At 45.7% G+C, this 26,483-nt stretch overlaps 1 pseudogene; it reads right to left on the bottom strand.

Annotated features, from left to right (window-relative positions):
* Positions 1-1,120: 1,120 nt before the first annotated feature.
* On the bottom strand, positions 1,121-10,330 carry LOC148007803 (eukaryotic translation initiation factor 3 subunit K pseudogene; annotated as a pseudogene).
* Positions 10,331-26,483: the final 16,153 nt, after the last annotated feature.

The following is a 26,483-nucleotide window of genomic DNA, read 5'->3' as shown; positions in this document are numbered from 1 at the left end:
TGTGTACAAGTGTGTGTGTATGTGGTGTGTGTGTGGTGTGTGTGTGGTGTGTGTGTGTGGTGTATGTGTTATGAGTGTATGTGTGTATGAGTGTGTGTGTATATGGTGTGGTGTGTGTGTGTGTGTGTGTGTGTGTGTGTGTAGTGTGCCAGTGTAGCAATTGGGAGATAATCAGCAGAAAGAAAACATTGCAGCAACTTTAAGAGATGATACATGCTACAAAGAAAACAAGAAGGAGACAGCAAAAGAAGAGTTGAATGGGAACCATACTGGATAAGGCACTCAGGGGAGATTCTCCGAGGTGACATGGTGACAATTAAGACAAGATCTTGGTGGACAGTGTTCTAGACAGATATGTCAGCAAGTGCCAAGGCCCTGGGGTGGGAGCAATGCTGGAGAAGTAGGCAGAACAATGTGATTTCAAGGGAGAGACAGCGCAGAGTCTTTCTGAGTCTCAGTTACTCTGCTCACTGCTAGGTGCGGCTCCAGCCTCCTGCTGGTCTCTGAGTGACAGATTCCGATGCCCATGCACGTGTGCTGGTCACAAACGTTGTCCATGCTACTTCTAACTTCTAGAAACCAACTAAAAGCTTTAAAATAAGAAAAGTAGTAAATTGGGGGCTGGAGAGATGATAGGGCTCAGAGGCTCAGAGCACTGGCTGCTCTTCCAGAGGACCTGGCTCGATTTCCAGCACCCATGTGGCAGCTCACAACTGTCTGTAACACCAGTTTCAGAGGATCAGGGTTCTGCAGGCACTGCATGTACATGCTGCACAGACACACATGCAGACAAAACAACCATTCACAGGCAAACAAACAAACAAACAAACAAACAAATAAAGAAAGAAAATTAAAAGTCACGTCTGTGGCTTGCACCAGAATCCTGAAGCAGAGAGAGCCACCATCATCAAAACAGTGGAGAACATGTTAGATGTTTAAGCTGCTTCCAGTGTCCAACATTTTCTTTTTTCCCCTCTTGGTATGAAAAAAAAAAACCTTTTCCAGGCAACTATTCAAGTAGTTTCAAAATTCAACTCTCTTTAGGACAGTTCTTTCCTGTCCTCACCAGCTTCCAAAGGTGGTACCATCTGGAGGGGCAAGGCTTGGGAGGGACTCGGGCTCACTCTCTCCTCCCAGATCTTTCCTGGCACCAGGCAGCAAGTCCCTGAGCCGTGGGTGCGCTGTGCATCTTGCACACCGAGCTGATATTTCTCCTCAGCTCCAGGTGTCTCCACCGCCAGGGGCTACCCCCCGATGTTTCCCCCACGTGTCTAATGGCTTCTCTCATTGCTTTCTCCACTCCCATAGCTCCATCATGCCAGATGTGGAGACTCATGCCCGGGATCAGGATGGCTGGCCTTGAAATATGCAGCTGAGACCAAGCCTTGCTGTCATAGTCCATTTTCTGTTGCTGTAATGAAACGCCCAAGGTTGAGTGCCTCACAGAGAAAGAGCGGCATGTCTCAGAGTTTTGAGGGCTGAATACCCAAGACAAGGCAGCACCAGAACCATGAACCTGGACATTGGGGTAGGGCCTTTTAGCAGTTGGGGTTAGAATGGGATGGGGCACAAGTGGAGGAGGAGCACACTCTGTGGGTCAAGAAGCCAAAGTGAATCAGGAGCCAGATTCACTACCCACACATGGAGCACTGAACCCAGGGTTTTCCTTTTACTACTATACAAACTTTCTATTACTGAACTATGCTCCCAGCATCTTACTGTTTATAGCAATCCATTCTTATAGAAGGGAATGCAGAGAGACCTGTATTAATCCCTTTCAAGGCTAGTGGTCCCAGTGACCCCCTCCATCACCTCCTACTAAGTGGACCCCCCTTTTTATTTCTTTAAAAAAATTCATTTTATGTTTATGAATGTTTGCCTGCATGTATGTCTATGCTGCTGCCCTTAGATGCCAGAAAAGAGCATCATATCCCCTGGAACCAGAGTTATAGGTGGTTGTGAGGGACCATGTGGGTGCTGGGAATCAAGCCTGGGTCCTTTGGAAGAGAAGCCAATGCTCTTATCAGTTGAGTCATGGTTCCAGCCTCTCAGTCCCAGTTCTTAAAGGTGCCACTTTGGGGACCAAACCCACAGCACATGAACCTTGAAGGATGCATTCAAACATCCAAACCACAGCTCTGCCCTGACGGTCTAGGCGTCCCCTCATCTCCACCTTTCCTGTTCTCCTGCAGTACAGGCAGAGCCAGGAAACTACTGTGCTTTGGCAGCACCATTGGTGGTGATTTTCTCTAAAACCAGTACATCCTAGGGCTGGGGAGATGGCTCAGTGGATAACAGCACTTGTGGAAACTTGAGGACCTGAATTCAGGACTCTAGCACCCATGTAGAAGCTGGGTATGGAAACACTCACATGTGCACGGGTACACACATGAAATGAAATAAAGATTAAAAAAAGAGCAGGCTGGAGAGCAATGAGTGATGATAACATTTTTGTAGTTCCAACAGGAGAACCCATGTCCATGATTTCTATAATTCTCCTACAAAACACAGAGTAACTTAACGGTTACTCAGAGGGTCTCTGGCTGAGAATGGGTAGCCAGAAAGTAGGTTTCCTTTTGTGTTTGTCTATGCTGTTGACAAGTCCTAATGAGCATCCAGAACAAAGATATTTTATTTATTTATTTATTTATTTATTTATTTATTTATTTATTTATTTATTTATTTATTTATTTCAAAGGGTGCTGTGTGGCCCTCCCTCAGAGAGAGCCACTTTAATGTGCAGTACGTGGGTAGAGGGATGGGAGAGAAAAAGAAGTGGAACGGTCTAGCACTGTGAATAAAGGCGGAACTGGAGACTTGAGGATGGGGAGAGAGGAACAGACTGCACTGCTACCTAAGGCCACAGTGAAGTCCTGACTGCTGTTGCTGCTGCTGGGGGTCATGTCTGGGTCCGTGGTCATGAAGCTGCAGTCTGTGTCGATGTCCGTGGTTCATATTACCACTGAAGACCACGCTGAAGGCCTAGGCTGCAGCCTGGTGCCTGTTGATGTCCAAGACCTGCGCAGAGCTTGCCCCGCCCTCACTGGCTGTGACACTTAGGAGAGCATGCCCTGAACCTCACTTGAGTAGCACAGTAGAGCTGGCTGGTCCTGGTGTCAGAATAAGTGAGCCAGCCTGATGCTGAGAGAGCGGGAGAGCTGGCCCTGCCCCTTTCTGAGTGTGTTAATGGGCGGGCTGGCCGGGGCAGGGCTGGAGAGGTCACCCTGGTGGTGTAAGCACGAGAGAGCTGCCAGGCTGACCAAGTCAGCTACCACCCAGGTCCACATCCAGGGCTTTGAGTTGGCCCACCCTAACATCTATCCCTCTTCACTGCTGGAGCATGTGAAGGGACTAGTCCTTCAGATCTAATGCTGCAGTATACATGACACAGGGCAGCAACAGATATCCAAGAGGAGTCCCGGTGAGGATCCAGTATTGACAATGAGGCAGAAGCCAGAGGCCTGGAACCAGACCAGTGACTCATTGCAACGAACACTGGGAAGCAAAAATGTACGGACAAAAGGGTGTACAGTGGGACACACTGACACACTGCAGCTTCCATGACAAGATGTTTTATTGTTGTTTTTATGTCATTGTTTTATTTTTATTTTTTATTTTCTTGTGGGGAGTGTTACAAGGGCAGAAGGCAGATACGAAGGGAGGGGGAGATGAGTGGGATTGGGGTGCATGATGTGAAATTCACAAAGAATCTATAAAAAGTTAAAAAATGCAATAAAGAGGAAAATAATCATAATGTAAAGATTAAAAAAGAAATCCTTTAACCTTGATAACAGTGGCCCTTCTAGACGACGACTCTGTAGGGTTTTTAATTAAAAAAAATTACATCCAGGTTTTGTACTTTGCCCTGAAATCTACATTTCAATTAGCTGCTCCTGGTGTGTGCTCTCATTGTGTCCTATAATTCACACCACAACACTTATCCAACCTCAGTTCTACGCTTTCAATTTTTTTATTACCTTTTTTGTGATGCTAGTGATATTAAATGCTGCTGAGCAGGTGGTCCTCCACTGAGCTACACCTCCAGACCCTTCATGCTTTTAAATCTATTTTTATTTTAGGTTTTCTGAGTCAGTGCCACATGGGTGTCGACTGGCTTTGAACTTATGATCCCTCTATTTATCATCCCAAGTCTCTCTCTCTCTCTCTCTCTCTCTCTCTCTCTCTCTCTCTCTCTCTCTCCCTCCCTCTCTCTGTTCTGTCTGTCTCTCTCTCCTCTCTGTCTGTCTCTCTCTCCCCTGTCTGTCTGTCTTTCCTCTCTGTCTCTCTGTCTCTGTCTCTCTGTCTCTCTCTGTCTCTGTCTCTGTCTCTCTCTGTCTCTCTCTGTCTCTCTCTGTCTCTCTCTGTCTCTCTCTCTCTCTCTCTCTCTCTCTCTCTCTCTCTCTGTCTCTCTCTCTTGTAATATATTTTTGTATAAACTGACATATAGGCCTGGATGGTAAGACATGCCATGAAGCTGAGGATGAACTTGTGTTCTATCTTCTCCTGCCCCCTCCCTCGGGCTCTGGGGAAGGTTTATAGATGCTGGGGATGGAGCCCAGGGATTCATGTAAGCCAGGCAAACACTCTATCGGCTGAACTGGACCCACAAGCCACTCTCTATGACTTTAAAATGAAGCTTCTGGCACTCAGTGGGTTTCTCTGGCTTTTCACGAATGTCCTTTGTTCAGTCCCACATGTGCTAAGTCCTCACACGTTAGTTTCTTCCGTGTTTTTGTGGACAGACCATTTATTTGGAGCAACTGCTTGGGCTGAGTATTTTGTTGAATGCCCTTCAGTTTGAATGGCAGGGATTCTTTTCTGATGACTTTGACCGGGGCGATGGATTTAGGGGGAACAGCAATAGAGGTGAATGCTATTCATATACCATGTGGTTGGCAACATTGGTCTTGGTAGGGGCAAAGGCTTGTAGACTGTGGAAGATGATTTCCTTCCCATTCTGAGCTATGATACACATTTGTTAGAAGTCACTGGGGCCAATACAGTCGGAGGGAGTGGGGTTGCTGGCAGGGTGTCTATAGATATCGTCTGAATCCTTCCAGAAGGAAGTGTTACAGTTTGACTGAGGAATGTCCCTAGCAGGCTCATCTGCTGAATGACTAGTTCCCAGGGACTGGGACTATCTTGGGATGTTCTGGACAGGCTAGGAGGTGGGGTCTGGTTGGAGGAAACACTCTAGAAGTGTGACTTGGACTGTTCCATCTGGCCCCTAATTCTTTCCTCAGTCACTTCTCCCGTTTGCCTCTACAACCTCTTTTCACTAGGACATGAATCTGGAATTCATGGACCCAAGGCCTGTAGATGGAACCATCTGAGACCATGAGCAAAAATAGATTCTTCCTGAGGCTGTGTATGCCCCCTCTCTCATCACAGGAACCAGAATGGGAACTGACACATCCTTGCCCACTGTGTTTATCTGGTCACTGACTTCATACTTATAACTCAGCAGTGTTATTATGTTGCTAAAATTGTTTCAGTTTTGCCCTCTGGGAAACCTTTCCTTTTAAGTAATATTGTTTTGTTTATACTTTAACCATTTCATATAGTTTTACAATGTTTTTTTGTTCATAGTTTTAACTCTTTCATAGAGTTCTACAATGTATTTTGATCATATTCATCTTTCTACTCCTCCCCATCCTTGGACCTGCCAACATTTCCCCTCTCACCTTCATATGCTTGTCTTCCTTCTCTACCTCCTCCTCTTTTTTTCTCCTCCTTTTTAAATAGTTCAGTGAGTCCAATCGGTGCTGCTGTGCGTGCATGGGTGTAGGACCACCCATGGACAACATCATGGAGACCACAGCCCTGAAGAAAACTGATGTTCCCTCCCCTGAAGTGGAAACTTAAGGGATCTTGGGAGAGTCAGTTGTGTTGGATGGTGTTTGGCTGGGGCAAACACATAAAGGAGTGTTTTCCTGAAAGACTAGACAGAATCGTGAAGGAATGTTTCACTGAAGCAGACACAGGAGAGGGGATGTTCTGCTAAAGCAAACGTGTGAAAGGACAGCATATGTTGGTCCACTTTATACTGCGTAGTTGAGCTGCACTTATTGGGATTCCTCAGACTCAGGCTGATTGGATGCGCTTGCTGAGGCAAGACCCGTGTTGTGAAGGACATGTAATGCTTGGACAGTATAAATCGGACTTGACAGAGTGGTGGGGACAGAGCTTGGTTTGCTGGCACAGCTAGCTGTGCAATTGCTTGTGGGTCTCGAGTCTTTGCTGATCTTTGCTTCCCTGAGAGAGGCACAGCCAAGAACTTCTCCCGGTGTTCCTGCTAGTCCCTCCTGCTGACTCAAGCCATGGCTGAAGCTTGGCTGTGTCTGTTAGGTCATGACTCTACTGAACTGGACTGCTGGTATATCCCTGAAGTGTTCGCACCCGAGTGGACGGAACTGCCACTGCCTGCTGACCTGTGAACTGAACTACCAATTTCCAGACAACACAGATGGGAGTTGCTCCAAAGAACCTTCCTAAACAGGCCCACTTCTCCCCCCACCCCATATCCTTTCTTTTCTACTACCTTTGGTGGGTGGTGGTCTACAAGAGAGGTTAAACCATTTAAAAGCCATCATTAAAAATAAGATTTAAAAAATTAAAATTACACTTCCCCAGCAGCCATCAACTGCTAATAATTCTTCAACTAGTGGGTATAGCCTCAAGAGCCCCACCCCCATTCTGGTTTGATCCTGTGCAGGCCTTACACAGGGACCTAAATCTGCTGTGAGCTCATGAGTGCAGAATCCATGTTGTCTCCGGAAGACAGGGTTCTTTAGGAGTCCTTCCCACCCTCTGGCTCTTATGTTCTTTCTGCTGTGCTCCCTGAGCCCTCAGGGGTAGAAACAGGTGCTCTGTTTATGGGTGAACTCTCACACATTATTTACCTTTTCAACATTTAAAAACAAAATATTTTCCTTTTTCAAAGATTTCCGTGTGTGTGTGTGTGTGTGTGTGTGTGTGTGTGTGTGTGTGTGTGTGTGTTGACATTTGTAGGTAGATGTGGGAAGTTGAGTGCAGTGCCTGAGGAAGCCAGAAGAGAACATCCGATCTCTCGGAACTGGATTTATAGGCTATTGTGAGCTGCCTAATGTGGATTCTGGGAACTGAACTCTCGACCTGTGAAAGAGCAGTGTGCACCCGATCTCCAGCTGATCACTCCCACCCTTTGTTCTCTGCACTTTAATCAGTTGTGAGTGTCTGCGTTAACTGATACCCATTGCACGAAGAAGCATCTGTGTCTGACGAAGGCTCACGGCAGCGCTGACAGTATGAGTATGAGCACACATTTAGAAGGCAGTTTGCCAATACAACCATTCGGCTAAACAACAATAGTGTGTTCTTTCTTCCCAGGGCCTATGGCCACCTCGCCACCAAGTTTACAGTAGCAGGCATAGATTCCCTCCTCTATGGGTCTCAGACCCCATCAGGAAATGGTTGGTTACGCCCATGATAGTCACACCAACTGTGTGCTTTCTTGGTTGCTTTCTGTGTCTAACTGCTAGGCTCTATCTTCTTGTTTGAATATTACAAAACCCCAAACAACAAAAAGCAAAAACAAAAACCCTTCATCATTCCAACATACTCCAGGCTTATCTTGTTTCTGGCCCAGAGTTAGACACGGCCATTTTCCTGACAATCCCTGGTTCTAGAGACCAAGACTGAGGTGCAGGTGACATGTTCTATTTTAATTGTCATTAAAACTTTTCCATGTGTCCCATTAGGCCTCTTGGGTGGTGACCTTGGGTCTTTCATACCATGTTATATCTGGGACCTAAGATACCTGCTATTTGTTGAAGAACTGGAGTTTCCTGGGAGACATTGTAACTTTGTTCCTGCCCTGTAAATAGCCACTCTGAATTTACCATTGTGTGAGATGTCACACAGCTAGATCAAGAAAATGACTAGGAATCCTGTGTAGCGGAGCTTACCTATAATCCAAGCATGTGGGAGGCTGAGGCAGGATTGTGAGTTCAAGTCTAACCTGGCTATGTAGGAAGCCTATGCCAATAAAAAAAAGTCTAAAGAAAACAAAACCTTGAGGCCAGTTGTGAAGTCGTTGTGAATTCACTAATCCCGCCCACGATGAAGACATCTGTGGGACAGTCACTGAGTGTCAGACCATCAGCAACCATCCGTAATCCAAGAATATTTTCAATCCCCAGATCATGTTTTAAAAATTTCTGGCCAGGGATATATGAAAAAGAAAATGCATAATAGGAAAATCCCCCTAAGCAAATGTATTGCTTTCTCCTCCTACGTACTCCTCACCACACGCTCCCCAGCCAGATGTGTTTCCCTCCCACATCAATCAGTTTTCTGGCAGACACCAGCTGTGTATCATAATTCAATTCAGTTGAATTACAGTCAGATTTCACAACTGAAGGATGCAGTATTGATAGATTGTCCCAGTTCAGATGCCAGGGAGCAAGCCAGGGCCTCTGGAATTTCTGGCTCACTGGTCTCCTCAACTCTTTCTTCCACTTGTCCATTGGCTAAAGTGGCTTCCAGAACCCAGGGAATCTCTCTACTCAATGTTTATCTACTTGTTAAAAAGGATTCTATACTCCACAGGAAATACAGGGACAAAGAGTGGAGCAGAGACTGAAGGAAAGGTCACTCACAGACTGCCCCACCTGGGGATCCATCCCATATACAGACACCAAACTCAGACACTTTTGTGGATGCCAAGAAGTGCTTGCTGACAGTAGCCTGAAATGGATGTCTCCTGAGAAGCTCTGCCAAAGCCTGAAAAATACAGAGGCAGGTGCTTTCAGCCAATCATTAGACTGAGAATGGGGTCCCAAATGGAGGAGCTAGAGAAAGGACTGAAGGAGCTGAAGGGGTTTGCAACCCCATAGGACAACAATATCAACCAACCGGATTCCCCAGAGCTCCTAGTTACTAAACCACCAACCAAAGAGTACACATGGGGGGACCCATGGCTCCAGCCACATATGTAGCAGAGGATGGCCTTGTTGGACATCAATGGTAGGAGAGGCCTTTGGTCTTGAGAAGGTTTGATGCCCCAGTGTAGGGGAATGCCAGAGTAGTGGGGTGGGAGTGAGGGTGGGTGGGAGGGGGAGCACCTTCATAGAAGTTGGGGGAAGGAAGATGAGAGAGGGGGGACCCAGGAAAGGGGATAACATTTGAAATGTAAATACAAAAAACTATCCAATAAAAAATAAAGAAGAAATAAAATAGAATAAAATAAAATAAAATAAAAAGGATGCTACAAAGAATATAGGTGAACACCCTCAAGGGAGATGGCAGGTGTGGAGGACAGTCATATGATGTCCCCACTCTCTCTGGGACAGTGCCATCCGTGTGCTCAAAGCTCCCGTAATTTTATAGTTCAGAAGCTTTTACAGAATATCCATCACTCAAGCACAATTAACAGAGCTTTAAGAGCCCTCTTCTCTCTGGAAGATGGGGTAGCAGCGAATCTGACTGTTCTCAGTTTCTAACCATGGCTTGTTCTTTCTGGGAGAAGCCCCTGCTAGGACTCCACCAAGAACCACCTCCTCCTCCTCCTCCTCCTCCTCCTCCTCCTCCTCCTCCTCCTCCTCCTCCTCCTCCTCCTCCCCTCCTCCTCCTCCTCCTCCTCCTACTCCTCCTCCTCCTCCTTTTTCTTCTTTGGAGTGAACAATCTTTATTAATGCACACAGGGCCTGGGAGGAGGCCACGATGCTGGACACACTATCAAAGTTGGTCTTCTCTGTGATGTTCTTGGGTCAACACTCTCTTCTTGGCTGCAGATGAAGATCTGCCATGGCTCATTGCCCTCCAGGCACACTTGCTCATCCACACCCTCAGCTGGCTGTCACTCAGGTCTCCGAGCATCTCAGCCAGCAGCCAGCGGTCGACGTGCTGGTGGGTGAAGCCCACCACGTGGCGGATAAATCTTCAGACAGAGTCTCCAAAGCCAGTTATGCCTTCCAGGAGGTCTACGTCCTCATCCAGGGCTCGCCAGAAGACGTGAAAGTGGCAGGTCTCCAGCAGGTCTCCAAGGTACAAGATCTGTTGGATGGGCCGCTCTTCCTGGTGTGCCTGGTTGATCATACATTGGCAGAGTGAAGTCGGTGTGGGGCAGGTTGGTGAGGGCTTTCAGTAGAACCTGGGCAGTGACTGTGGTCTGGAAGAAGGCTGGGTTGAACTGGTACAGTTTCAGGATGGCCAGGTTGGCCTCCAGGTCATAGGCATTCTCCTTGGCCCGTGTCTCCCCATCCCGCTCCAGCATAGCCAAGTTCTCAGGCTTGTACCTGTCGATACCTTTGAGCAACTTGCCCACGTTTGCTGTCCTCTGCTCAAACATCACCAAGATCACTGTCGCCTTCTGCAGCCCCAGCTGGAGTGGAACACTAGGTGTGGCACTTAGCACTCGCCTTTCTTTTCATTCTTAAGCCCTTAGGTTTTGTTCTCCTCAATCTCCAACTAACCAACCAAACAAACAACAATTATTGCCAAAAAAGAGTCGATAATTCTGTCAAAGAGAATCTAGTGGAAATGTAAAGGATAAGGAACTTGAGGGTTAGAAATAATGATATAGAAAGACAGATGCACAGACAAAATCTATGATAGTGCTTTGTTATAATGTAAACCACACACGCTGGAGACACATGTGGAAAAGCCCACCTGTGGTAAATGGTTGAATGACTTTTGGATATTCGGTGTCCTGCAATGCTAAAATCTATCAAAACCAAATTAGGAGCTGGGAGTGGTGGTACACACTTTTATTTTCTTTCCGAGACAGGGTTTCTCTATGTAACCCTGGCTGTCCTGGAACTCACTCTGTAGACCAGGCTGGCCACAAACTCAGAGATCTGCCTGCCTCTGGCTCCAGGGTGCTGAGATTAAAGCTGTGTGCCACCACCTCCCGGATTATACTTTATTTATCTTTCTTTGCTTTATGTGCATAGGTGGTTTATCTGCATGTGTTACTATGAGGTTGTCAGATCTCCTGGAACTGGAGTTAGACAGTTGTGGGCTGCCATGTGGGTTCTGGGAATTGAACTTTCATCCTCTTAACAACTGAGCCATCTCTTTTTTTTTTTTTTTTTATTATTAACTTGAGTATTTCTTACATACATTTCGAGTGTTATTCCCTTTCCCGGTTTCCGGGCAAACATCGCCCTCCCCCCTCCCCTTCCTTATGGGTGTTCCCCTCCCAACCCTCCCCCCATTGCCGCCCTCCCCCCATAGACTAGTTCACTGGGGGTTCAGTCTTAGCAGGACCCAGGGCTTCCCCTTCCACTGGTGCTCTTACTAGGATATTCATTGCTACCTATGGGGTCAGAGTCCAGGGTCAGTCCATGTATAGTCTTTAGGTAGTGGCTTAGTCCCTGGAAGCTCTGGTTGCTTGACATTGTTGTACTCTTGGGGTCTCGAGCCCCTTCAAGCTCTTCCAGTTCTTTCTCTGATTCCTTCAATAGGGGACCTATTCTCAGTTCAGTGGTTTGCTGCTGGCATTCGCCTCTGTATTTGCTGTATTCTGGCTGTGTCTCTCAGGAGCGATCTACATCCGGCTCCTGTCGGCCTGCACTTCTTTGCTTCATCCATCTTGTCTAATTGGGTGGCTGTATATGTATGGGCCACATGTGGGGCAGACTCTGAATGGGTGTTCCTTAAGTCTCTGATTTAATCTTTGCCTCTCCCTTCCCTGCCAAGGGTATTCTTTTTCCTCATTTAAAGAAGGAGTGAAGCATTCACATTTTGATCATCCGTCTTGAGTTTCGTTTGTTCTAGGCATCTAGGGTAATTCAAGCATTTGGGCTAATAGCCACTTATCAATGAGTGCATACCATGTATGTCTTTCTGTGATTGGGTTAGCTCACTCAGGATGATATTTTCCAGTTCCAACCATTTGCCTACGAATTTCATAAACTCGTTGTTTTTGATAGCTGAGTAATATTCCATTGTGTAGATGTACCACATTTTCTGTATCCATTCCTCTGTTGAAGGGCATCTGGGTTCTTTCCATTTTCTGGCTATTATAAATAAGGCTGCGATGAACATAGTGGAGCACGTGTCTCTTTTATATGTTGAGGCATCTTTTGGGTATATGCCCAAGAGAGGTATAGCTGGATCCTCAGGCAGTTCAATGTCCAATTTTCTGAGGAACCTCCAGACTGATTTCCAGAATGGTTTTACCAGTCTGCAATCCCACCAACAATGGAGGAGTGTTCCTCTTTCTCCACATCCTCGCCAGCATCTGCTGTCACCTGAGTTTTTGATCTTAGCCAATCGCACTGGTGTGAGGTGAAATCTCAGGGTTGTTTTGATTTGCATTTCCCTTATGACTAAAGATGTTGAACATTTCTTTAGGTGTTTCTCAGCCATTCGGCATTCCTCAGCTGTGAATTCTTTGTTTAGCTCTGAACCCCATTTTTTAATAGGGTTATTTGTTTCCCTGCGGTCTAACTTCTTGAGTTCTTTGTATATTTTGGATATAAGGCCTCTATCTGTTGTAGGATTGGTAAAGATCTTTTCCCAATCTGTTGGTTGCCGTTTTGTCCTAACCACAGTGTCCTTTGCCTTACAGAAGCTTTGCAGTTTTATGAGATCCCATTTGTCGATTCTTGATCTTAGAGCATAAGCCATTGGTGTTTTGTTCAGGAAATTTTTTCCAGTGCCCATGTGTTCCAGATGCTTCCCTAGTTTTTCTTCTATTAGTTTGAGTGTGTCTGGTTTGATGTGGAGGTCCTTGATCCACTTGGACTTAAGCTTTGTACAGGGTGATAAGCATGGATCGATCTGCATTCTTCTACATGTTGCCCTCCAGTTGAACCAGCACCATTTGCTGAAAATGCTATCTTTTTTCCATTGGATGGTTTTGGCTCCTTTGTCAAAAATCAAGTGACCATAGGTGTGTGGGTTCATTTCTGGGTCTTCAATTCTATTCCATTGGTCTATCTGTCTGTCTCTGTACCAATACCATGCAGTTTTTATCACTATTGCTCTGTAATACTGCTTGAGTTCAGGGATAGTGATTCCCCCTGAAGTCCTTTTATTGTTGAGGATAGCTTTAGCTATCCTGGGTTTTTTGTTATTCCAGATGAATTTGCAAATTGTTCTGTCTAACTCTTTGAAGAATTGGATTGGTATTTTGATGGGGATTGCATTGAATCTGTAGATTGCTTTTGGTAAAATGGCCATTTTTACTATATTAATCCTGCCAATCCATGAGCATGGGAGATCTTTCCATCTTCTGAGGTCTTCTTCAATTTCTTTCCTCAGTGTCTTGAAGTTTTTATTGTACAGATCTTTTACTTGCTTGGTTAAAGTCACACCGAGGTACTTTATATTATTTGGGTCTATTATGAAGGGTGTCGTTTCCCTAATTTCTTTCTCGGCTTGTTTCTCTTTTGTATAGAGGAAGGCAACTGATTTATTTGAGTTAATTTTATACCCAGCCACTTTGCTGAAGTTGTTTATCAGCTTTAGTAGTTCTCTGGTGGAGCTTTTGGGATCACTTAAATATACTATCATGTCATCTGCAAATAGTGATATTTTGACCTCTTCTTTTCCGATCTGTATCCCTTTGATCTCCTTTTGTTGTCTGATTGCTCTGGCTAGAACTTCAAGAACTATATTGAATAAGTAGGGAGAGAGTGGGCAGCCTTGTCTAGTCCCTGATTTTAGTGGGATTGCTTCAAGTTTCTCTCCATTTAGTTTAATGTTAGCAACTGGTTTGCTGTATATGGCTTTTACTATGTTTAGGTATGGGCCTTGAATTCCTATTCTTTCCAGGACTTTTATCATGAAGGGGTGTTGAATTTTGTCAAATGCTTTCTCAGCATCTAATGAAATGATCATGTGGTTCTGTTCTTTCAGTTTGTTTATATAATGGATCACGTTGATGGTTTTCCGTATATTAAACCATCCCTGCATGCCTGGGATGAAGCCTACTTGATCATGGTGGATGATTGTTTTGATGTGCTCTTGAATTCGGTTTGCCAGAATTTTATTGAGTATTTTTGCGTCGATATTCATAAGGGAAATTGGTCTGAAGTTCTCTTTCTTTGTTGTGTCTTTGTGTGGTTTAGGTATAAGAGTAATTGTGGCTTCGTAGAAGGAATTCGGTAGGGCTCCATCTGTTTCAATTTTGTGGAATAGTTTGGATAATATTGGTATGAGGTCTTCTATGAAGGTTTGATAGAATTCTGCACTAAACCCGTCTGGACCTGGGCTCTTTTTGGTTGGGAGACCTTTAATGACTGCTTCTATTTCCTTAGGAGTTATGGGGTTGTTTAACTGGTTTATCTGTTCCTGATTTAACTTCGATACCTGGTATCTGTCTAGGAAATTGTCCATTTCCTGAAGATTTTCAAATTTTGTTGAATATAGGTTTTTATAGTAAGATCTGATGATTTTTTGAATTTCCTCTGAATCTGTAGTTATGTCTCCCTTTTCATTTCTGATTTTGTTAATTTGGACGCACTCTCTGTGTCCTCTCGTTAGTCTGGCTAAGGGTTTATCTATCTTGTTGATTTTCTCAAAGAACCAACTTTTGGTTCTGTTGATTCTTTCTATGGTCCTTTTTGTTTCTACTTGGTTGATTTCAGCTCTGAGTTTGATTATTTCCTGCCTTCTACTCCTCCTGGGTGTATTTGCTTCTTTTTGTTCTAGAGCTTTTAGGTGTGCTGTCAAGCTGCTGACATATGCTCTTTCCTGTTTCTTTCTGCAGGCACTCAGCGCTATGAGTTTTCCTCTTAGCACAGCTTTCATTGTGTCCCATAAGTTTGAGTATGTTGTATCTTCATTTTCATTAAATTCTAAAAAGTTTTTAATTTCTTTCTTTATTTCTTCCTTGACCAGGTTATCATTGAGTAGAGCATTGTTCAATTTCCACGTATATGTGGGCATTCTTCCCTTTTTGTTATTGAAGACCAGTTTTAGGCCGTGGTGGTCTGATAGCACGCATGGGATTATTTCTATCTTTCTGTACCTGTTGAGGCCCGTTTTTTGACCAATTATATGGTCAATTTTGGAGAAAGTACCATGAGGAGCTGAGAAGAAGGTATATCCTTTTGCTTTAGGATAGAATGTTCTATAAATATCCGTTAAGTCCATTTGGCTCATGACTTCTCTTAGTCTGTCGACATCACTGTTTAATTTCTGTTTCCATGATCTGTCCATTGATGAGAGTGGGGTGTTGAAATCTCCCACTATTATTGTGTGAGGTGCAATGTGTGTTTTGAGCTTTAGTAAGGTTTCTTTTACGTATGTAGGTGCCCTTGTATTTGGGGCATAGATATTTAGGATTGAGAGTTCATCTTGGTGGATTTTTCCTTTGATGAATATGAAGTCTCCTTCCTTATCTTTTTTGATGACTTTTAGTTGGAAATTGATTTTATTTGATATTAGAATGGCTACTCCAGCTTGCTTCTTCTGACCATTTGCTTGGAAAGTTGTTTTCCAGCCTTTCACTCTGAGGTAGTGTCTGTCTTTGTCTCTGAGGTGTGTTTCCTGTAGGCAGCAGAATGCAGGGTCCTCGTTGCGTATCCAGTTTGTTAATCTATGTCTTTTTATTGGGGAGTTGAGGCCATTGATATTGAGAGATATTAAGGAATAGTGATTATTGTTTCCCTTTATATTCATATTTGGATGTGAGGTTATGTTTGTGTGCTTTCATTCTCTTTGTTTTGTTGCCAAGACGATTAGTTTCTTGCTTCTTCTAGGGTATAGCTTGCCTCCTTATGTTGGGCTTTACCATTTATTATCCTTTGTAGTGCTGGATTTGTAGAAAGATATTGTGTAAATTTGGTTTTGTCATGGAATATCTTGGTTTCTCCATCAATGTTAATTGAGAGTTTTGCTGGATACAGTAACCTGGGCTGGCATTTGTGTTCTCTTAGGGTCTGTATGACATCAGTCCAGGATCTTCTGGCCTTCATAGTTTCTGGCGAGAAGTCTGGTGTGATTCTGATAGGTCTCCCTTTATATGTTACTTGACCTTTTTCCCTTACTGCTTTTAATATTCTTTCTTTATTTTGTGCGTTTGGTGTTTTGACAATTATGTGACGGGAGGTGTTTCTTTTCTGGTCCAATCTATTTGGAGTTCTGTAGGCTTCTTGTATGTCTATGGGTATCTCTTTTTTTAGGTTAGGGAAGTTTTGTTCTATGATTTTGTTGAAGATATTTACTGGTCCTTTGAGCTGGGAGTCTTCACTCTCTTCTATACCTATTATCCTTAGGTTTGATCTTCTCATTGAGTCCTGGATTTCCTGTATGTTTTGGACCAGTAGCTTTTTCCGCTTTACATTATCTTTGACAGTTGAGTCAATGATTTCTATGGAATCTTCTGCTCCTGAGATTCTCTCTTCCATCTCTTGTATTCTGTTGGTGAAGCTTGTATCTACAGCTCCTTGTCTCTTCTTTTGGTTTTCTATATCCAGGGTTATTTACATGCGTTCTTTCTTGATTGCTTCTATTTCCATTTTTAATTCCTTCAACTGTTTGATTGTGTTTTCCTGGAATTCTTTCAGGGATTTTTGCGATTCCTCTCTGTAGGCTTCTACTTGTTTATTAATGTTTTCCTGTGTTTCCCTAAGTGTGTTCATGTCTTTCTTGAAGTCCTCCAGCATCATGATCAAATATGATTTTGAAACTAGATCTTGCTTTTCTGGTGTGTTTGGATATTCCATGTTTGTTTTGGTGGGAGAATTAGGCTCCGATGATGGCATGTAGTCTTGGTTTCTGTTGCTTGGGTTCCTGCGCTTGCCTCTCGCCATCAGATTATCTCTAGTGTTACTTTGTTCTGCTATTTCTGACAGTGGCTAGACTGTCCTATAAGCCTGTGTGTCAGGAGTGCTGTAGACCTGTTTTCCTCTCTTTCAGTCAGTTATGGGGACAGAGTGTTCTGCTTTCGGGCGTGTAGTTTTTCCTCTCTACAGGTCTCCAGCTGTTCCTGTGGGCCTGTGTCTTGAGTTCACCAGGCAGCTTTCTTGCAGCAGAAAATTTGGTCTTACCTGTGGTCCCGAGGCTCAGGTTCGCTCGTGGGGTGCTGCCCAGGGGCTCTCTGCAGCGGCAGCAACCAGGAAGACCTGTGCCGCCCCTTTCGGGAGCTTCAGTGCACCAGGGTTCCAGATGGTCTTTGGCTTTTTCCTCTGGCGTCCGAGATGTGTGTGCAGGGAGCAGTCTCTTCTGGTTTCCCAGGCTTGTCTGCCTCTCTGAAGGTTTAGCTCTCCCTCCCACGGGATTTGGGTGCAGAGAACTGTTTATCCGGTCTGTTTCTTTCAGGTTCCTGCGGTGTCTCAGGCAGGTGTCCTGCTGCTCCTGGGCCCTCCCCCACGGGAGCCCAGAGGCCTTATACAGTTTCCTCTTGGGCCAGGGATGTGGGCAGGGGTGAGCAGTGTTGGTGGTCTCTTCCGCTCTGCAGCCTCAGGAGTGCCCACCTGACCAGGCAGTTGGGTCTCTCTCTCCGAGCCATCTCTTTAGGCCCAGTGACACACATTCTTTTCCTATCTATCTATCTATCTATCTATCTATCTATCTATCTATCATCTATCTATCTATCTATCTATCTATCTATCTATCATCTATCTATTCACTTTACATCCTGATAGCATCCCTCCCTCACTTCCCCTCATAGTCCCCTTCACATATCCCCTCCTTCCATTCCTCCTCCCCTTCTCCTCTGAGAAGAGGGAGCCTCCCTCCCAACCCCAGGTACCAACCGACCCTGGCACATTGAGTCACTGCAGGCACATCCTCTTCCACTGAGACCAGACAAGACAGCCCAGTTAGAACAGGATCCACAGGCAGGCAACAGAGTCAGGGACAGCCCTGGCTCCAGTTGTTGGGGGGCTCACATGAAAACCAAGCTGTGCATCTGCTTTTTACGTGTGGAGGTGGGGGACTAGATCCAGCCCATGAATGCGTTTTAGTTGGTGGTTCAGTCTCTGGGAGCCCCAAGGGTCCAGCTTAGCTGACTTTGTGGGTCTTCTTGTGAAGTCCCATTCCCTCCTTGTTTTTCATTCCTTCCCCCAACTCTTCAGTAAGACTCCCTGAGCTCCATCTAATGTTTGGCTGGTTGTGGTGACACACACTTTTAATTTGAGTACTGGGAGGCAGAAGCAGGAAGACCTCTGAGTTTGAGACTAATTTGGTCTACAAAGTCTTAGGACAGCCAGAGATTCACAGAGAAACTGACTTGGAAAACTTAAGACAACATTTAGGCCTACACCTGCTCTTCTGAGAGAGCCTGTGAGGAGAAAGGGATAAAAGGTGGGAGAGCATGACAGGCGGAGCTTGCTTCTGTGTCCCACACTGTCCCACACTGTCCCACACTCTCATACACTGTCTCACACTGTCCCACACTGTCACACACTGTCCCACACTGTCCCACACTGTCCCACACTCTCACACACTGTCCCACACTCTCACACACTGTCCCACACTGTCCCACACTGTCCCACACTGTCTCACACTGTCTCACACTCTCACACACTGTCCCACACTCTCACACACTGTCCCACACTCTTACACTGTCCCACACTGTCTCACACTGTCCCACACTGTCCCACACTGTCCCACACTCTCACACACTGTCCCACACTCTCACACACTGTCCCACACTCTCACACACTGTCCCACACTGTCTCACACTGTCCCACACTGTCCCACACTGTCCCACACTCTCACACACTGTCCCACACTCTCACACACTGTCCCACACTCTCACACACTGTCCCACACTCTCACACTGTCCCACACTGTCCCACACTGTCCCACACTGTCCCACACTGTCTCACACTGTCCCACACTCTCACACACTGTCCCACACTGTCCCACACTCTCACACACTGTCACACACTCTCAGACACTGTCCCACACTCTCCCACACTGTCCCACACTCTCCCACACTCTCCTACACTCTTCCACACTGTCCCACTCTCCCACACTCTCACACACTGTCCCATACTCTCCTACACTCTCCCACTTGGTTCCACATTCTCTCCCACACAACCCCAGGCTCTCCCCCACAACCTCCTCTCATTCAGGAAAGATGAGAGACCCTTCTCACTGGGGAAGTGTCACCCTCTGTTAATGTCCTTGCCTACGTTAGGAAGGGGGCTTCTTGACAATATTTCAGAAGACTTGAGGTTGCATTTGGTGTTCATGTCAGCCTTCTTGAACTTCAGAAATCAAAGGCAGTTTGTGTTCATTATTTTTGTTTGTTTTTGGCATTTAGAACCCCTGAGCTCTGCATTTCCAAGGGTGACATTAAAAAGGCTCTCAGGCTCTCCTTTTTAATAAGAGTAATTTGTAGACATCAAACATGCTACTTGTATTCTTTTAAATGGAAGACAAATGTGTAAACAATAAAAAAACTAGTCATTTGAGAGACGAAAGGCGATGGTGGGAAGTGTCTCTCAGACAGGGAGAGGTGTGGACTCAAAGCTCTCAGCAGTCTGGCCTACTTATGAATATTCAAATATGCAGGCTTCTTAAAGATCGATATGTAACATTGGCTGCCTGTTGTATTGGAAATTGGTCCTATCCTTGTGATGAATCTATGGGGTGACCCTAGTTAAGATTCCTAGTAATGTTGGATATGGAGCCCAAACCAGCCATCCCCAGCAACCAGGCAAATCTTCCACTGGAGGGATTGGGACACCAACCCAGCCACAAAACCTTTGATCTGCAATTTGTCCTGCCTACAAAATATGCGGGATTAAAGATGGAGCAGGAATTGAGGGATCAGCTAACCAATGGCTGGTCCAGCTGAGACCCAGGCCTTGATAGGGAGCCCACCCATGACACTGCTAATGCTGCAGACAGACTGGTGCCTAGGATAACTGTCACTGGAGAGGCTTCACTCAGCAACTGATGGAAACAGATGCAGAGACCCACAGCCAAACATTAGGCAGAGATTGGGGAATCTTTGGAAGAGGGGGAGGGAGGATTGTAGGAGCCAGAGGGGTCAAGAACTCCACAAGAAAACCTACAGAATCAATTAACCTGGGCCAACAGGGGCTCACAGAGACCGAAGCCAGCCAGCGAGCCTGCACGGGACTGACCTAGGCCCTCTGCACATATGCTACAGTTGTGTAGCATGGTCTTCTAGTCAGACTCAGGGGGAGCAGGGGCTGTCTCTGACTCTGTTGCCTGCCTTTGGGACCCTTTTGTCCTATTGAGAGGATGTGCCTAATCTTACTGCAACTCGATAAACCAGGGCTGGTTGATATGAATGGAGGGTCTCCTCTTTTCTGAAGAGAAGCAGAGGAGAAGTGGATGGTGGTGGGAGGGTAGGTGGGAGAGAAAGACTGGAAGGAGAGGAGGGAGGGAAACAGTGGTAGGGATGTGAAGTAAATAAATAAATTAATGAATTAAAAATTCTGACAGAGGCAAGTGGAGGAGAAAGGGTTCATTTTGACTCTTACTAAAAACTAAAGTTAGTAGGTGTGGTGGTGCAAACCTTTAGTTCTACTATGTTGGAGGAAGAGGCAGTCAGATAGATCTCTGAGTTCAAGGCTAGCCTGCCTGGTCTACAGAGCAAGTTTCAGGATATTCAGGGCCACACAGACACCCTCACCCCCCAAAACACCAAAAAAACTCAAAGTTAACTTACAAAATAATAATTATGACATGTTTATGCATGTGTGACATTATACTTTGTTTCCCTTTGCCCCCCACTGCTCTCTCTCATCCCCACCCCTTGCTGGTTTGCTTCTTTTCCCCAGATAGGATCCCTTCTCACTTTCCTCCCTTAGGATTCCTTCCTCCTTAACGTCTATCTAGTTCTATAACTCCTCCCACCACATAACGACAGACATGCATATACACTCAAACACATACATACTGCTCATGCATATATAATTTAAAGTCTGTCTACAAAGGGAAACATATTCATCTCTTTGAGCCTGGCTTATTTTGCTTAACACAGTAATCTCTAGCTCTACCCATTTTCCTGTGCCTCAGGATTTCATCTCCACAGGTAAATAGAATTCCTGTGTGTGTGTGTGTGTGTGTGTGTGTGTGTGTGTGTGTGTGTGTGTATGCACCTACTGGCCATTAACCACTCATCTGTTGATGGACAGCTAGGCTGCTTCTTTTTCCTGTGCTATGACTAGCGAGGCAATGAGCACAGATGTGCTGGTACCCCGTGGTGTGTTGGCTGTGAGCCTTCAGGTTTGTACACAGCGGTGATGGAGTGACATCATGCGGTGACTCTGATTTGTCTTTCTGAAGACCACACATACCATAGTAGCCGCAGCCGTTCCCATTCCAACCAGTAGTGGTTAAGGGTTTCTCTTTCCCTGAATCCTTCCCAGCATCTGTCCTCATTTGCTTTCTTGACGACACTGGCTCACAGTTTGGGAGGGTTTTGTCTATGGTTGCCCAGATCCATACATTTTGGTGGGCTATCCTGATAGTGAGATTACTTGGTAGTGGAGCCTCTTGTGCAGGAAGCGGAGAGAAGTGGGATAGAGGAAGGTGCCAGGGCAAGGTGTGACCCCTAAGAACATGTCCTCAGTGGTTCATTTCTGCCAAGGAGGGCCCGCTTCCTCCCTTTGACACCTTCTAAAGAATGCTAGCACAAGGTGGATCCATCAAGGGATCAATCCACTCACTAGACCCCTCAGGAGCAAATCTCTGAACCTCCCACCCCAGCCACACCCACAGGTGGGCTTTGTTAGCCATGTAGGCACCTTTCAATCTAATCAATTGGACAATCAATATAATGCCATTTATATAAACCACAGGGAATATGATCAAATGAGCCCCTTACAGCCTGAGAATTTTGTGTCTCAGAGACTGTGACAGCCACCCACGGGCTCCCCTTATGTCTACTTTCTTTGTTTCCTCTGACCTTCCAAAAAGCCACCTCAGCCATATTCTCTTGCTTTATTCTCTTAAGAACAATTAGAAAGAACTGCATGGCTCTTTGGGCCAGCAGTCCCACCCTTGGCACCCACCTCCCAGAAATAAGAGCCACAGCATGTCAGGACATTTGGATGCTCACTGAAGCATTGTTTGTAACAAAAGAAAGGGAGAGAGTGAAGATTCGTGGTGGACAGCCTTGCAGGGCACCCTCACCATTGGCATTCTCTTCAGGCATTGATGGATGATGCCTCAGAGCTATTGAGAGGCGTTGGGAGGCTTCTGTGGCATAGTTCAGGATGGGAAGATGGAGTGAGGAAGATGTGTGTAAAGTGGCTAGTGCATGTAGTGCTTGGGGTGTGAAAACACACAAGTTTGCATGTGGTAGGTGAGTGTGTTCAGAAGATCCTGTCGTACACTATCGATGGGATTATGAGATACAGGGAGGATTAATGGCTCAGAGGAGAGGGAATTGGAAAGTCAAGCAAAAGAGAAGATGCAGTTGCTTCATCAGAGAAATAGGGTTATAATTCCTACAGTAGCCAGGTGGAGTGCTGCACACATGTAAAACCCAGCCTTTGGGAGGCTGAGGCAGGAGGATCTCAAGGTGCAGGCCAGTTAGCCTGGCTGACAACACGGGTTGCAGACTTTGGTTACATAGTGAAATCCTGATGCTTTTCTTCTAATCCTGTGTTGTTTTTGTTCCAGGGTCTCTGTGAATATTTCATGAGAATGAAAGCTATTTTGAAAATGTTCAAAGCTGTTCAGATAACTGCTGGTGGGATTTGTTATGATGCTTCTAACAACAGTCTGATCTAGAAGGAATAGTTCCATTCTTTGAGGCCTAACAAGGTGCTGTCTGTTAGGCAGAGTAAATGATAACCAATCTAATTAATAGATGGAATCCTCCATGAACGGCTGGGTTCACTCTGCCTATATTAAGTGTACAGCCTTTAAGAATGGTCTGCTATGAGGTGGCATGGATATGGGGGGGATGCGCTTGCCCTCCTTGCCCCTCGCCATCTGTGGTGGACAGGGTCAGGAGCAGGAGAACTGGTCTCACACTCCTTGGCTGCAGCACTCGGGAGAGCAGACCCTGCACCTCACCTGGCTGTGGAGAGTCGGCCTCTGAGGGTGTGAGCACGAGAGTGAGGCCGTGATACCCATCTACCATGTGGTGGAGTGGGTGAGGGAGAGATGCTCTCCTGCCCTTACCGCCCTGACACCTGTGGTGGCTGGGAGAGTTGGCCTGCCCCTCACTGGTTGCAGCCTTCAGGAGGGCAGACCCTGCACCTTGCCTGGGCAGCACAGTGGAGCTGGCCCTGGTAGAGGGGGTTCAGGTGCCCTGGCCCTGAGGCATGAGAATGGGAGAGCTGGCCCTGCCCCTCACTGGTTGCAGCACTGGGCAAGCTAGCTGGGGCAGTGCTGAAGAGCTTGCCCTGGTGGTGTGGGTGTGGGAGAGCTGGTGGGTTGACTAACTCAGCTACCATCCAGGCCCAGGTCCAGAGCTTTGAACTGCTGGGGCTAATAATGAAAGGGCCAGTCTGGCAAATCCAAAGTTACAGGATCTCCATGACACGGCAACAACAGGGTGTCTGAGAGGAGTCCTGGTGAGGATCCAGTATTGATAGTGTAGCAGAAACCAGAGGCCTCAAACCAGACCAGTGACCCATTGCAATGAACATTTATAGGCAAAGAAGTGTGAACAGAAGGGAATACAGTGAGACACACTGTGACAAACTACAGTTTTCATTGTGAGTTTGTCTCCCTTCTCCTCAGGGTCACTAGCCACTGGCCCATGAGGATGAAGGGAACAGAAGCAACAAAGAGGGTTTTGGATGACCCGTGAGTATGAACGGTAATAAAGACACATTGGGATCAGCTTTGGGGAGGCAGATCAACTTTATTTGGGGTGATTCAAGGGTTATATAGTTTTGGGCTAGGGGAGTAGGAATTTCCAGGGTGGGCAGAGATCATTGGCTGAAGACTAAGGGACTGAGATGCTTCATTAGCATGGGGAGGCATCCCAGGAATCCCAGGTGCTGGCTGAAAGGATTGGGGAGAGGAAACTGAATCCACAGTCTCACTGGGACTACAGTGATGTTCCACAGGTATGTGTGGGGACTTTGAACTCTCCAGATAAAGTCAAAGGAAATGCACTACTGGTAAAGGAAGTCTTCTATTTTGTGCTGAGCTCAGAAGGCTATCGGGACAACGGTAGACTTTGACCATAATTAGCAGGGTGACATTCCATAATGAGATTTTGTTGTTGTTTTTGTTTTTTATTTTTATTTTCTTTTTGTGGGTTGCAAGGACAAAGGATGGATACAAAGGCACGAGATGATGAATGGGATTGGGGTGCTTGATGTGAAATTCACAAAGAATCAATAAAAAGTAAAAACAAAACAAAACAAAACAAAACTGTGGGATACAAGAAAGGCAATTTTAAGAGGAGGAAAAAAAATGACTTATGGGTCCAGCTGTAACTTATGCCCTCTCCCAACTTTCACTCATACCATCTTTAATAGAAGAACATTGTTGGAATTGGGCGTGGTGGTACAGGCCTATAATCCAACACGTCAGAAATGTATGGATTACAGGGTAGGGCACAATGGTTCCACAGTGTGAGCAATCATGCAGTGTTTAAAGCAGGTTAAATGTTATCTCTCTTAAATGTTTATCACTGATGTTGAAGCCCATTAAATGATTTATTTCTGCCTTCTGAAATCTACTGTATGTGGTTGTAATCTGTGGTCACCTTAGTGTATGACAGTACACTAGAAACCTTGTGCCTACTTAGCTCTAACTTAGCCCCTGTTGATGAGCCCGTGCTCCTGCTCCGGCTCTCCCTCCCTTAGCCTTTGCGCCACACTGATCTCTTTTCAGATCCCATGCAGCCAAGCTCTCTAATATCTTTTAAAAATTATATGTATGTATGCATGTATGCATGTACTTAATGTGTATGCATGTGCCTGAGTGTTTGCACGTGTGCTTTGTGTATACAGGTGACCACAGAGGCCAGAAGAGGATACTGAAAGTCACTGGATCCCCTAGAACTCGAGTTAAGGTGGTTGTGAGCTGCCACATGTGGGTGGGAGCACATGGTGCCTGTGCTCCTCTGCCCAGCTTGTTTCACTAAACACAGTGACCTGTAGTTATACTCCTGCTTTCACTAACACCAGGACTTCATACCTTTCCACAGCTAACTACTGTTTGATGCCATCTGTGTTCCACACTTTCTTACCTGCTCACCAGCAGGTGGACACTTAGCCTGTTTCCACCTGTGACTCACTTGCAAGTATCCCAGACACTGTGCTTGAGGTCTAATCTTGTCAGACCTCAGATGTCCTAATGACATCTGCAAAGACCCTTATTCCAAAGAGTCACATTCTGAGATTCTGGATGGGAATGAATTTGAGGGCACACTCTGTAACATAGTCTGGATACATGACATTTCTAGTTTTAGGTGAATGTATGAGCTGACCATCATCGACTGTCCCAGCAAAGCGAAGGTTCCGCTCACTTTAGTGGTTCAGGTCTTCTGTTCATTGCAGCCCATTCTTCAGCTCCAGCTGACCATAACCACAGATTCTTAAGTTAAAATATCACACAAATAGCCCAGATAGAGTTTTCATTTTTTTCTGAAACCTCCCAAGCCAGGCCCCAACATCTGTGCTCTTAACATTCCTATCTGCCAAGCTTCCATTGAACAATTCACCAAGCTCTGAGCTCTCCAAAGTTCCAGAAATTTCCACAATCCTCCCTTGGATAACATGCTCAGGTCTGTCACAGCAGCATTCCATGGTCTTCCTGTCAATTGCTGGCTTTGATAGGCTTTCTGTTGTGTAACAAAATATCATGGCTATAGGCTTTCCGTTGTGTAACAAAGTTCCACAGGCAAAAGCTATTTGGGGAGGAGAGGATTTATTTCAGCTTACCACTCTCAGGTCACATTCCATCACTGAGGGGTATCAGGGCAGGAACTCAAGGCAGGACTCTCCAGGAAGGAACTGAAGAAGAGGCCATGAAGGGGGGCTGCTTACTGCCTTGATCCCCAGAGCTTGCCCAGCCTGCTTTGTTTTACACCTCAGGACTACCTGCTAAGGGATGGCCTCGCCCACAGTGGGCTGGATACTCCAACATCAATCATCATTCAAGAAAATGTCCTGCAGATTTGCCTGCAGGCCAATCGTATGGAAACATTTTCTCAATTAAGACTCCCTCTTCCCAGATATGCTTAGGTTTATGTCAAGTTGACAGAAACCAGCCAGCAAATAACATAAGGTGATAAGCCAGTTATACTAACTGATCATTTCATAGTGTAGAGATGTATTACATCATCACATGGCATCCAGTAATATGCACAATTATTTTTTTACAGGGTTTTGTTATGGAGCCCTGGCTGATCTCAAACTTGCTATATAGGCCAGACTGGCCTCAAATTCACAGCAATCCACCTGTGTCTGCCTCTGGGGTGCTAAGATAAGCCCCCTCCCCCCATATCTGACTATTCTATTTAAAAGAAACATTTTTTTTTCCTGGCTTCTAAGAGGACATTAGATCACTTGGCGCTGGGTTACGGGGAAGCTGTGTGCAGTACACCAAGGAGCAAGTGCTCTTAACCCCTGAGCCTCTCTAAC

This window comes from Rattus norvegicus, chromosome 1, assembly GCF_021556685.1.
Source record: "Rattus norvegicus strain SHRSP/BbbUtx chromosome 1, alternate assembly SHRSP_T2T, whole genome shotgun sequence".
Lineage (NCBI taxonomy): Eukaryota > Metazoa > Chordata > Mammalia > Rodentia > Muridae > Rattus > Rattus norvegicus.
Note: the sequence above shows the minus strand (reverse complement) of the source record. Positions and strands in the feature narration are given on the sequence as shown.